Source organism: Dromiciops gliroides, chromosome X, assembly GCF_019393635.1.
Source record: "Dromiciops gliroides isolate mDroGli1 chromosome X, mDroGli1.pri, whole genome shotgun sequence".
In the NCBI taxonomy this organism is placed as follows: domain Eukaryota; kingdom Metazoa; phylum Chordata; class Mammalia; order Microbiotheria; family Microbiotheriidae; genus Dromiciops; species Dromiciops gliroides.
Window position 1 is genome coordinate 65,039,365 of NC_057867.1, and position 14,551 is coordinate 65,053,915.

General features: G+C 38.7%; 1 long non-coding RNA gene across 1 annotated transcript; it reads left to right on the forward strand.

Moving 5' to 3' along the window:
* The first annotated feature begins 903 nt into the window (after positions 1-903).
* On the forward strand, positions 904-12,288 carry LOC122733335. The gene is made up of 4 exons (XR_006353816.1): positions 904-961; positions 1,692-1,772; positions 4,067-4,130; positions 8,392-12,288. It is a non-coding gene; the product is annotated as an uncharacterized LOC122733335 (long non-coding RNA).
* Positions 12,289-14,551: the final 2,263 nt, after the last annotated feature.

Below are 14,551 nucleotides of genomic sequence, written 5' to 3' on the forward strand. Positions count from 1 at the left end.
AAGGATTGAGTCTGGCTGGGGCTATGGTGGGTTGACTTAACACTCTTCCAAAGATCTCATGTTTATTTTTTATTTATTTTTTTTGAGATCTCATGTTTATTAGGAAAGGTGCTAGGTGATAAAGAGAGATACCTCTCAGGCTGGTCCCCCAGTAAGTCAGACCTGAGGCATCCAAAGACATAATTTTTCTTCAAGGAGAGATGCCTTCCTTTTTGGAGAAGATGGAGGCCATCCACTGTGAACTTATCTATGTGACCTTGGGTGGGTCCCTTCTTCTCCTTAGGCCTCAGTTTCCTTCTCTATAAAATAAGAGGGTTAGACTGTGATCTGCTGAAGTCTCTTCCAGCTCTAAATCTATGATCATATGATCTGGTGATCCCGTCATAGTTTTTTTTCCCTCCGCCTCAAAACAGTCTTCCCAGTCTGGTATCCTTGGTTACAGTTCCTTGGAAACTAGAGATGTTGAGGTTGCAAACCATAGAGTGGTACAATGGAAAGAGCCTTGGATCTGGAATCAAAGAATCTGGGTTTGCTGCTCACTAACAGGTATGACCTAAGGCAAGTCACTTAACCTTCCTTGTCCTCAGTTTCCCCATCTGATAATCTCCGAGGTCCCATCCAGCTCTAGATCTTTGAGACTCTACGACTCCTCAGTCGACCTCCCCTCATTTCCAGCGGCTCTGTCCGCTCGCCCCCTTCTTCCTCACCCCATTCCCCTTCCCCCTTCATTTTTGGAGCGCGGTATCCCTCCCCCCTCCCAACAGGTTCCTTTCTCTTCCAGGGCCCCTCCTCCTCCTCGCCCGCAGCTGGTGGGCTCGACCAACGAGAAAGGGAGTCCTCCGGAGCGTCCTAGAGCGGAGCCGGAAGTGTCCTCGGAGAGAAAGAGGGGCGCGACGGAGGACTCAGTAGTCCGCGCCTCGCCCAGCCTCAGCTCAGGTGCCATTGTCCTTTCGCGCCTCAGGTGAGTGGGTTTTGGGGTGCGAGAGCTCCTTCTCCCCTTCCCCCCGGACACGTTCTCCCTTCTTCCCGGGGTGGCCCCCCACCCCCGGAGCCCATGGGGACTCTCGGTCTCTTCCTTTGGCTCTCCGCGCCCCACCTCCCCGCCCCCTCCCTTCCCCTCCCCCACTTTGGCCGCCCTTAGCCCGAGCCATGCGGCTACCCCCGACCCCCCCCACCCGCTTTGCGCTGTTCGATCTCGCCCTCGCCCGCCCTCCTCCTCGGCTTCCCCGGCCTCCGTCTCACACTCCAATTCAAGACCCCGCCCTAACGGCCATGAGAGCCCCAGTTTGGCGGGAGCGGTGTTTCCTGGCATGGCGGTAAGGCTGCAAAAGTAGATCGAGGCCCGGTCTGGGGAGGCCCGGGAATGCCAAGATTCCGGAGGTTAGAGGCTATCTAGCGTACTCATTTTCGCTGCGTGCTTTTGGGTGAGTCACTTCATAGCTCTTAGCCTCATTTTCCCAACTGTAAAATGGCGAGAATAATAATTTGCAATTTTGAAAAATTAGATTGTAAACTAGACGGCCGCATTAAGAGGAGCTCTAATTATTATGTGCCCTTCATCATTTTCCCGTTTAGGTCTATGGCCTACGTGATAGTGCTCCTTACCCAAAGGGGACCTTTCTTCTTCTGTCGTTGCTCAGTAAAGTAATTTTTGAGCGATCAATCTCAGCCTTTGTATTTCCACTATTTAGGGGAGTTTGGGGTCCCGTTCAATTGGTTTGTCCTCTGGGTCCAGTCTTGTATGGCAAAGATTCATCTAATATATCTCTTTGGTAAGTTTGAATTTTGATGTCTTTATAAGTAGTAAAGTCCTATATAAATGTGATTTTTAAAATTATTAACAAATACGGTTTTACCAAGTACTATATAGGGCTACAGAAGAAGTAGCAGAAATTGGTCAATATTTATGATATGGTTTGGTACAGTAGTAATTATATGTGCACCCATATAAAAATATTCAGAGAACTTTAGACTTGGAAGGGAGCCTAAAGTTCGTCATGACCAAACCCCTTATTTTTATCAGTAAATAAAAAGATTTAGAGAAATTATAGTTTTGTCTAAGATCACACAGCAAATATTTCGTAGAAGCTGGGAACAAGGTACCTGTTGTTATAATAATAATAATAAATAATAGTAGTAATAATAATATATCTCTAAATGAAATTTAGTTGCCGTGTATCTTTGTGGAAGTAATGCTATTGAAAGGCATTTATTTGCCTTTGCCTTAAATAGTTGAACAAAGCTTTTTTATGAAAAGATTAGTCTTTGTCCCCACATTGTAAAGCCCGGTGGAATTGGATAATTGCACTGAAGCCCCTTATTAAGATCTTAACTTTGAAAAAAAAATTAAATTTAATTAAAAATATCTTAACTTTGCCTCTTAGTTGGTGTACAAAGGGCTGAGTTCCAGGGACTGTACTGGAGAATCCTTAAATAAAACAATGGTTTTATTTATATATTATTATATAACCTACATTACATTAATATTTTTATATTACATTAGATTAGTTATGTTGGACAAAGCTGGATTCTGTAATTATAACATGTAGCTATAATTTCCTTGTACATGTTTCATATAGTGAGTTTGTTGTCTTCTCAAAAGCTGACTGATATCTATCAGTGGCAAACCATTACTGAGAGCTTATGGGATGCATAAAAGGTAAATTTTGTGGTCCTAAGGTACAGGCAGTCAACATTTATGAAGAATCTACCATGTGCCTAGCAATAGGAGCTGGAAGTATAAATACAAAGGGCATTTGGTCCCTATCCTCAAGCACTTCACTTAGTGTTAATGAGTGTTAATAGTCTCAAAAGAAAATTGGTCCTCTCCCCGTAATGCCCCATTCCTGTGTTGGAAAGGCAAGTGACCTGAGATGAAAGACACAGAGGTCCATTATAGTCCTTGCCGGTTTTTATTTTTTTATTTTGATAGTCGTAGCTGTTAAAGGGCCTTCAGACTGGGACCTCATGTTTATCCAGTTCACTTCATCAGACACTTAGTAAGCTCCTACTACATACAAGGTATTGTGCTAGAGATAAAAAGGACCAGCATTTGTCCAAAGAGTAATTGAGTAAGCTTGAATTGATTTACTTTTCTGAAGGCCTTTTTTTTCCCTATTGCCAATCTTGCCCTGCTAATCCTCAGTCTCAGATTACTTCCCTCATCCTTTGGCTTTGCTCCCATTTTTGGGTGGCTGAAAAAAGACAACTGTGCTGACTGGATCTACTAAAGATTTATATTACATAATTTCAACTGAACCCTCACTGTGACAGTAATCCTTTTACACCTCCCTAATGGAGTCACTATTCTACTCACCACAGCAGCTTTTCCAAAGCTTTTTATTCTTCCTCAATCCTCTCACTGCTCCCTCTCCTTTAACTCTTTCAGCTGAGGATCTTGCCTCATTTCATTGAAAAACTTGAGGCCCTTCACTGAGAGATCCTCCCCTCCCCTCCAGATAGCATTACCCAGATGCCTTCCTCCACTATTTACTCTTCACCCTGTCTCACCTGCCAGTAAAGGACCCCTTTTACATACACCCTTATCCTATCCTGTCCTATCTTTTCCAGCAAAGTTCCCCCTCAGTTATCCCTCCCTCACTAATATTCAATCTCTCCTTGTTTACTGGCTGCTTCCTTGATGCCTACAAACAAACCTGTGTCACCCCCATCCTTAAAAACCCTTCACTTGATCCCTCCATCCCTGCTAGCTATCACCCTATATCTCTCATGTGGCTGAACTCCTTCATTTCCTTTCTAGTCAATCTTTTTATTTATTTGTTTAAAAAAAAATTTTTTTAACCAAATTAGCACTCAACACAAACAGAATATGGAATTATATCCCTTGATAAATCAAAAAAATTAGGAACTAGTTGCGTTTTTATTGAAAAATAATTAATAGTAATTTTTATGTATTGCCTTCCAGCTTGTTTTCTGGCTGTATATTTTTGTCATTCTTTTGTCATTGTGCACATTGTTCTCTTAATTCTGCTATCCTTGCTTTTTATTCATTTATAGGAGTCTGTCCACATTTGTTTGTATTCTTCATAACTGTTATTTTTTACAGTGCAGTCATAGTCCATTACGTTGCTATACCACAGTTTATTCATCCATTCCTGGTCGTTGGACATGTAAGTAGTTTCGAGTTTTTCACTATTACAAATGGGAATTATTAATATATTTGTATAGTTTATTTTCCCTTTAAATAGCATCTTTTAGGTCTATTTTCAGCACTAGGATCACTTGATTGAAGAGTATGACTGATTTTGTAATTCTTACTGTATCAGTCACCTCAGATAAAGCTTGGGTCAGTTTATAAATTCACTAAATAGGGTGCCTATTTTCCCACAACCCCACCAACATGGATTTTGATGGTTGGGGGCCATTTTTGTCAGTTAAATTGGGTATTAAAAGGGAATATCCTAAGCTATTTCATTTATCATTTCTGTGACTTTTGGAGAGTTTGAACAATGTTTCAAGTGGTTATTAATGGAGAAATTGTTTCCCCTTTTAAAAATTCTTTTTCCTCTCCTTTGACCACATCTCCATTGGGATAAGTAGTTCTTTTATTTTTGTATAGTTGGATGTGTCAGTTTTCTCTTTCTTACTTTCTACCATTTGATAGTAGACAAAAAATTTTTTGTCTTATACAATTGAGGTAAATTTGTTACTCCTTTATTTCTGTATCATTTAAAAATCAATAGATCATTGATCCAGATGACGAGTTTACTTTAGTATATGGTGTGAGATTTGCCTCCAAATTAATTTTTTTTTTGCTGTTATCCAATTTTCTGAAAAGTTTTTCATTGAATGATTCCTTTTTTTCTTTTGGGTTTATTAAGCATTTATTACTAGATTCTCTTTCTGAATTTTCTATTTTTTTTCATTCATCTATTTTTTTAATCAAATATCAGTTTTGATTATTTGAAATCTAATAGGGAAAATCCCATTTCAGCCCCTGTACTTTCATGATATTCTTGCTTGAGTTTCTATAGTGAATTTTTAATGGGTTTATTTAATTTTATAAATTAGCTCATTAGTATTTTGATTGGTATTGAATTAAATCTGTGAATTAGTTTGGGAAATAGTGATGCTTCTATTAGCTTTAGCTCTCACCATTTGCAGGTAATACCAGATTTAAGTTAAAATAGTTTCAGGTTTGTCTCTGTAAAGAGTCTTGTGTCTTGGTAAGTCTGTGATCAAATATTTGATATATTTTGTCATTATGAACGATGTTTATTTTCCTGTCACCTTTTCCTAATTTTTATTGGTGATATAAAAATGCAGATCATTTTTTTAGGTTTATCCTATATCCTACTAACTCGTTACAATAATTACCTCAAATTTTTTTGTCTACTCTTGGATTTTTTAGATATATGATTCTGACACTAGCAGATAGAGATATTGTAACTTCTTTTTGGGGAGCCACTTATCCCTTTTATTTTTTCTTATTATTCCTTTCTTTGATCATTACATTTTTAAATGTTTTTTTAAATTGTTACATTTTATCTTTCTGCATCTGTTATAGGGTGTGGGTTTTTTAATATGATTTATTATATTGATTGCTTTTCTTACAATCAACCAATCTTGTATTCCAGGTTTCCTACTTGGTCATAGTATATAATTTTAGCTGGGTGGGGGAGAAATATATTGTTACATTCTGTTTGCCAGTATTTTATTTAATCTTTATGCGTCATTAATGATATTAGACATTAATTTTCTTTTTCAGCCTAATTTTTGCCAGATTTGAGGATCAAAACCATATAAGCCTCATAAAAAGAACTAGGTTGCATGTAGTCCTTTTAATTAGGAGTAGGCTATGTAATATGGGGATGGTTTGGTTTTTGAAGGATTGGGAGGATTCACTGTCACTTGGTTTGGGACTGGTATCTTTTGTGAGGGGATGGAGAAATATAGCTCTTTAATGGTCTGACTAATTTCTCTTTCCAAAATCAATTTATTTAGATTATTTTTTGTTTTGTCAGCTTGGACATTTCATATTTTTGTAGATGCTCATCCATTTCTTCATGGCTCATGAAAGGATTTCTAGTATAATATGTCTATGATAATTTTCTTGATTTCTTTTGCATTTATTGTGATCTTCCCTTTCCCACATCTAATTTTGATAATTTGAGGTTCTTGTCTATTTTTTAAAATTTCTCACTAATTGTTTTTATCAGTTTTGATAATTTTTAAAAGAAAAACAGCCCTTTTTTAATTGATCATTTTATTCATATCACTTTCCATTTTATTTATCTCTGTCCTGATTTTGATTTCTCTTTTCCTTTGGTATGTTCCTTTTGTTCCTTTTCTAAATGCTTTCATCTTCTCTCTATACATACATATTTTTTTCTGTTATAAATTTATATCTGAACACTGACTTGACAACATCCCTTGGATTATGGAATGTTGTCCATAGCTTTTGAGGTTTCTGTTTTATAACTTCCTCCTTCATCCCAGATTTATTTAATAAAGAGGTTGATTCAATGCATTATGGTCAGTAAATGTAATATAGATACAATTTTTGCCTTCTAAAATTTACTTTTATGATTCCTCTTACTAGTAATTTTTAACTTTTCCCACTAAATTTTCTTTGTATAACTATTAAATCCATTGTTCAATTCTATCTTATTTATCTTCTGGTTTCATTGATCAAATTCTAATATCCTAATGTTTTTTGTTTCTTATTACTGCAAGACTGCAAGCTTATCTCTCTAAAAGTCTGTTATATTTAATGCATACATATTTAAAATTGGTATGCTCTGATTTTGAGTAACTACTTTACACAAAATATAATTTCCTTATTTGTTTCTCTTAATGCTTTGTGGTTTGAACTCAACTTTGATGGATGGGAGTCATCAATCTTCTTTTTCTTGATTGAGATGTAGCATGACAAAATTTGGTTTAACTTTTAAAGTTTTGCAAATTTATACTTAATGTCCTTCTTGAAGATCAGACATTGTTGAATTCTCCTTTTTGATCCATTCTGTAGCCCATTTTCTTTTAGCAGAGAGTTCTGTATATGTTAAATATGGCAGTTAAATTTGACTTCTATCATTCTTTGATAGTTATGTTACTTGTTTGTCAGAAAGGAATATTAACTTCTCTTATTTCTGTTATTAGACCAAACAACAAAACAATACCTAATAAGATTCTTCTATTATGCTATTCTTATTCTTCAAGGATTTTAGCTTCACTTTGGGGAGTGCTCTGCTCTTCCCCTTTCCCCCCTTGCCCCTCCTCTTTTTCTATCTGGGTCATAGGGCTCCTTTTTGTAACGTTCAGTAATTTAGGAAACACTAGTTTTATGACTGGTTGAGTAGTTAATCTTGGTTTCAAAATCAATATTCTTAGTACTTGCCACTTTTAGCTTTGAAGGCTTCTGCTCTGGTCAAGGGTCTATTGAAATTCACAAAAAGCCACAATTCTTTAGCATTGCTTTCCTTCTTAAATGGCCATCTCTTGTCTTTAGACTGTTTACTTAGAATTTCTGGGAAATTTAATCTGGGCTGTAGCCCATGATTTTCAGTTTTATATGTGTTGTATACTTTTCTATTCATTCCTGGTTCTTTTAGAAAAATCTAGTGCTTAATTGATGGGTTCTGATAGCTGGTATCTTTTCCTTCTGGTGACTCAAAGTAAAGTTTGGAGGTTAATAAGCCTAGGAGAGTTGAGTTTTCTGCTTTTACTTGATTATATAGATTCTTCCTGTTTCCAGAGTTGCTTGTTTTTCTTGAGCAGAATAGTTACTTGTAAATACATAGGTAAGACTCCTTAATGTTTTATGGGAGCCCAGTAATTCTGAGGTTACTCATTCCTGAATTGTCTTGCTATACAGTTTCCTAATATGTTCCCGGTTCAGTTATTTTCTGGGCTTGTTTTTTCTGCTTTCACCGCTATACATTGTCTGCCATTTGGTCTTCAACTGCATTAATTTTGCTTTAAATTTAAAAAATTGGTGTTTTCAGACCATAATCAGTCTTTATGGGTAGAATTTGAGGGTTTTTTCCTCAATTTTTCAGTTTTTCTAAGTGTTTTTAGTTTTGTTGACATCTTTAATGCCTCTAATTTTCTTAGCAATTCCTTTGAATGTGTCCATTTCAAAGATCTTGGGATTCTTTGCGCTTTTTATATACATTTTTGGTCCATTTATCCTGGCTTCCCTTTTTCTATAATATTTTTTGTGTTATGTTGGAGCTCTTTGGTTCGCTTACTGTCTTTTTGGTATGCTTTAATTTTGTGTGAATTTTTAGTGGTATGCTTTCTTTGGGACATTTCTATTGTTAGTTTTTCAGGGGAATCATGAGGAGCCTGGCTCCCTTGCACTCTTTCACTGCACTGCGCCATCTTCTCAGAAGTCCCCCCATTGGTGTTTTCTATTTATCATTTCAGATGACAGGACTGAAACTGAGAGCATGGAGTCTGTTCCGAAGTGGGAAATTTCTGAAGAAGTCCAATCACAGGGCATATTATCATCAGGATTCCCAAGGAACATTCTCCTGGGTCCCAACTGTGGACAAGCCTCTGGCAGTGATTGTAGGTTAGAGACAAAGCCTAAGATGCCACTGCAACACAGTCTCTCGTTATGTTGCTCAGGAAAAAGGTTTCAGAACTATAACATTTAGCAGAAGAATGTCCTCACTGGGATGAGAGGCTGTGTGTGTGTGTTTTCAAATGTGAGACAATTTAACAAAAGAGAGATCCCGTAGGAGGGAGAGCCCAGGAATATGGTTTAGATGACCACAGCTTCAAGCAGAATGTACAGTTTTTAAGATGACAGAGAGAAGCTCTATGAAACGAATCTGGGGAGAAAACCCCAAACAACCTCCTACAAAAGTTAAATCAGAACTTAACTCATCATCAGAAAAGACATAGGACAGTGTAATGAATGTGAGAAAGGACCAACTCAAACCATATCTGACCCCCAGAAAATGCCTACTAAAAAGAGACCTTATGAATATAAAGACTAGAGAAGAGTCTCCAGCAGGAGCTCATCTGACCTTAAACATCAGAGAATCTACAGTGAAATTAAATCCTAGAAATGTAATGAGTGTGGAGAAACCTTTAGCAGTAGCTTTTTGAATTCCAGAGAATTGACAGTGGAGAGAAGCTCTGTGAAGATAATGGATGTGGGAAAGCCTTCTATTGATTCAAACCTCATTAGATATCAGAATTTACAGTGGAGCCCCGAGAATGTAATTAATGTGGGAAGCTCTTCAAGAGTAGAGTTCAGCATGCCTTGATCAGAGAATTCAAGCTAGATTGACTTTCTGTGTAATGAATATGGGAAAGCCTTCATGGAGCACATCTTGATTGCACTTGAGCTAAGTCATATTTGAGAAATATCCTATGAATGGAAAGAATGTTGGAAAATCTTCAGGTAGATCTTTGATGCTATTAAATGTCAGAGTGGAAAGAAACCCTTGTGAATGTAAACAGTGTGTTTAAGGCCTCAACTAGAGCTTGGACCTCATTCCGCATCAGAAAATTCAAACCTGATATTGGAACCTTTGAATGCAATTAATTTAGGAATGGGACCTACAGATTTGTTGCATCTCAAAGTATCCAGACTAGCACTAGATTTTCTAAAACTTTGACACTAAGGACCCTGATATTCCCAGGGTAAAAGACTAGAACCTGCGAGTTTCTTTCTTGAATCAACTGCTCTCCCTAAGCACTCTTACTACAGTGAGCCCTGTAGAAGCTGCCTTCCCTGAATATTATCAAGTTGATGACCTCGAACATATGAAACAACCCTTTCAAGCCTCTTGAAGAAGTCATACCCCCGTCAGCTTAGCTTTTACCTGTTGACCACCTCTCTTTTTAGTGTGACCTGCCTTGTTCTTTTTCCCAACAACATCAACAGAAACAAAGCACCAGGTTGGGACCTGTGTTCCACCCACATCCACAGAGGCTCCTCCTAGCTCAAGCCAAGGAATTTTGCCTCAACTACTTGACAGGATGGGGAGGGTGTCTCAATGTTGGGAAAACTTTTGATTATCTTTGCTTATCAACTTTGTGCTATTGCTGTCTTGGGTTTGGGGTAGTGCCTATCTATGTGTGCTTTCTGGGATGTTTGGGAAACGGGCAAGTTTTATAAGATTGTTTAGACACCTGTTACTGCAGTTTTATGTTCCATCCTGTGTTTTGGCAAAGGTTTGTGTAGACCTTCCTTATGGTAGAACGAAGCCCTCACCTTTTACTAAGGAAAGAGACTTTATTTTCTTGGGATGTTTTCTTAATGATTAGAAACTAGAGGGCAGGGATCAAGGAAGGGAGGGGAGCTTTGGATTTGGAAAGTTTACTGGCACTGGAATGACAACGTGGATGTATTTAATGCTGGAAGTTCAGGACAATCAGGGCTGAACCCTTGTGCCCTGTACAGGTGGGGCATACCCTAGTTTGACAACCCTAGATTGAGTTAGTAGCTATTTGAGAGATCTGTATCCATATATATGTGTGTATATGGACAGATAGATAGATATCTGTATATGTGTGTGCGTGTGCGTGTGTGTGTGTGTATACATATATATATATATATATATATATCCCCAATCTCTGAACTTTACATTTTTGACCTGTGGGACCAGATAAACTTTTACTACCTGTCTGTATAAAGTCATATATATCTATATGGACCCTGCAGGCTCAGCCTTGTTGGTTGGTGGAAAACGCACCTCTGCAGGACCAAGTCTGCTAACTATCTGGGCAGTGCACCTCGAAAGCACAACTCCAGGACGCATGGACCCTACACACTCACTTGTTTTCGAGGATCGAATGCTGGATCACTACTCTCAAAATTTGACTCTACCTTAAAATTGTTCCCTGGGCTTCTAGCCCCAACCTTACTGTTGATACAGCTATATCTATCCAGTGGTTTTTGAATAGATCCTCTCTGGGTGTGCTGTCATTACCGTGATGTAGGGCTTTTTAATTCTTCTGGGCTGCAGCCTGGTGTTGGACTCCTATGCAGCTGGGGAAGTAGAAGTCAGATAAACTTGCGAAGACCTACAGCACAAGGAAGCTGCTAACTGCTGAGTCCAGCACCCATGCTAAGGCCCTGAAACTGTTCTAGACTTTCAAGCCTCTTCAAGTTATGTGCCCAGGATCTCAATCATAAGAAGTTATGGTAGTCCACCAAGTAGGAGGTCTCAAAAGACCTGAATGGGAATAACCTTGTTCAGGTTTGGGTTTCAGAGACTCATAACCCAGTACCTCCAAATTGAAAGGCAAATACACTCCTTGGGGGAGTTCTCTCCCTAGATTGTATTGGCTCATCACTCTTAGCTTAGTGTTGCATCTAGACAGGGCCAGACTACTGTATCTGGGCTTGACCAACTCCCACCTTACCCAAGCCGAGAAGAAACCCCTGACTGGTCACTTTGTGTCTGTATTGTGACGGCATCTGCCATTATATTTATAGCTTTCTGTAAAAATACCCTATTCCATAAGCAGAGGAAACCCCTATCATGGCAGTCTAAGCTAGCTGAGTCCTCTGTAAGTAAAGCTTCCATATATCACTTGCAATTGTTAGTAAGATTCCATGTGCTAGGCCGGCAGTCCTCATGGCTTTGAGTACTGGTAGACTCAGTGTTACTCAAGGTTTAGGGATTGGCATTACATGGCCCTTGCCTTCAAATGGGGACAAGAAATGGTATGGTTGAATAAAAAAAAACCCTTTGTATCTAAGCACGGGGTCCAGGCTAGGTAGAGAGATAAATGACTTGGGAGGATTGAGTGGATGGGAAGTCAGAGTGAAGGTGAAACTCAGATTCAGAGTCAGCAAATGGGAATGTTAAAAGTTAGGAAGTTCTAAATGGGAATTTTTCAGAAAAGTAAATAACGGGATGGCAGGCAGAAGTATATGAATTGAAGAGATTAAGGAACTTGAAGGTCAGAGTATTAGAGGGCCATCAGTATGGATTCAGCAGTCACTGAGGATGAAGAGGAAGACAGCCATTTGTTGATAACATTAAGCAGGATTGGCAAATATCCTGTAACTCAATAGATCATATTTTCATAGTGCACACTTGAAAAGTTGCTGAGTGTAGTTTTCTTCGACTAATGTATTTGTGTTTGCTTTTTAATTGCTCTTTGGTATTCTTGAAACTTTATTTTAGGGGGGTATAAAATGGTTTTCTGAACATTTCTCTGAACTTAGATTTTTTCATTATATTAAATGTAGGCTTTGACATCTCAGATTTGTCACATGTCTTGTTTATTATTGTGATTTGCTTTCCTAATGTTAGAAAAAATATATAGTTCATTAAACCATGCATTTAAAGATGATACCGCTCTTTTCTTCATTGTGCTGCAAAAATAAATTTGCTGCCAATGTCATTCTTAATGTAATTTGTTTGAATTTTCTGTCTTGAATTTCTTTAGGTCCTGTCCTATGGAACAACTTGGGCCCAGCAGGGGATATGTCTTTTATCACTTTCATTATTTAGGTCTTTTTTTTCCCCCAAGAAAATTGCTAGTTTTACATGTCTACCAGTTAAAACTATTCAACAATATTTGATTCAACAAAATGTATTAATTGCCTAAGGCACTATGGTAGGGAGGTGGTGAAGATACAGAGGTGGGAAATAAATGAGACAGTGCTGTCAAGGAGCATACAATCTATATGGACACAACAAACGAGTGTGATATGAGGTATGATATAATAAAAGCCAAGAATGAGGTTGAGATGCTCTGTTAAATAGGAAGGGGAAAACACTTTACATGGCGGGGGAGTATGGGGAAGAGGTTGTGGCCTCAGGTAAGATCTTTTTATTTTTGTCCCCCTCTCTCTCCTCTGGTGGGGAATCAGGGAAGGCTTCCTATATGAGGTGGCAACTAAGCTGGGCCTTAAAGGAAGAGAAGCACTTCAACAGGCAGAGATATAATGAAAGTAGCCTCTAGGCATGGTGGGTTGCCTTTGAGAAGGCACAGAAACAGGAATGAGCAAGGAGAGACTGAGGAACATCTTGTAACCCAGTTTGGCTGTAAAGGTAAGTTGGTGGCAGATTGTAAAGAGCCTTAAGTGCCAGGCTGAGAAGTATATATTTTTTCCAATAAGCAGTATGGAGATACTGAAAGTGTTTGGGGAGAGGAGTGACATCAGACCTGTGCCTTAGGAAGATTTTGACAACTATATAAAGGATGAATTGAAGAGAAGACATTAAATACAGGAAAAAGAAGAATGAGATTACAATAATGTGGTAGGAGATAAGGTCTGAACTAAGGCAATAGCTTCATAGATACAAAGGGGTAGACTGAAGAGATTTATGGATATAGAATTGACAGGACCAAGCAACTGATGAGCTATACAGAGAAGGAAAACTCAAAACGTTTTGTGCCTTGATGACTTCAAAGGATGGCAGTACATTTCTAGAAATGGGAAAGTCGGGAGCAAGGGAGAGGGTTAAGTGAGATGATGAGTTCAGTTGTCAATTACTTGGATTTGGGTTTCTAGCAGGACACCCAAGTGGTACTGTCTTGCATGTAGGTTGGAATTGTTGCACTCCTATCAGCTTGTTTTGTAGATTTAAGACTATAGATTATTATTATTTTGTGTGTGTGGCAATGAGTGTTAAGTGACTTGCCCAGGGTCATGCAGCTAGTAAGTGTCAAGTGTCTGGGGCTGGATTTGAACTCAGGTCCTCTTGAATCCTGGGCCGGTACTTTATCCACTGCGCCACCTAGCTGCCCCCTAAGACTAGATTATTGAAGCTGGAGGAGCATGTGAGATTAGCAAAGGGAGAATAAAGAACCAACAAGGAGAGTAAAAACCAATGATCATTTGGAAGAACCCAGAAAGAGCATTATTGTGACAACTAGAAGAGAAAATTCCAAGGAGGAGGGAGGTAATTGACATTGGTTATAGAAAGGTTAAGAAGGATTGACTAAGAGAAAACCATTGGATTTAGAAATTGAAGTTTTTGGTGAGTGAGTGAGTGTAGCAGTTAGGGGAGGAGAGAAGTAGACTGGCTTGAGGAGATAGTGTCAAGAAACTTGTTTTAGGATAGAGGTGAAAGTTTGTAATCAGAAGGAAAGGAGTTGTAAAGGGAAAGATCAAACACGGGAGGAAGAAAAAAGTTCAAGCAAGGTCCTGGAAAATGGTGAGTGGGATGGCACGGGATCAAGTGAACCACTTCATCCTGTGACTGGAGGAAATGTGGAAAGGATAAAGGAGGCAGGCGAGGTTTTGAGGTGTGGAGGAATGATGAGAGCTCTGCATCAATAGAAAAAGTGGGCAACTGATAAGATGGAGTAGAGTGAGGCCCCAGAAGACAAATTTGGTCACTGATAGGGAGACAGGCATGAATAAAAGAATTGCCATGGACTGTTGAGTTATTTGAAAAAGTAGAGAAAGGTGGTGAGGTGATGAAATGGGGTTAAGGCTCAGAGGGTTCAAAAGTAGAACCAATGCATTTTTGAAATGGCTAGCTCTAGGGTCAAGACTGAAGGGAGCAGATGGAATTCAGAACAGAAATAAGAGCAAGAAGCTAGAAATCAAGAGAATAGAGAGGACCTCGAGGAGTGAGATAATGAAAGATGGGAATGTCAG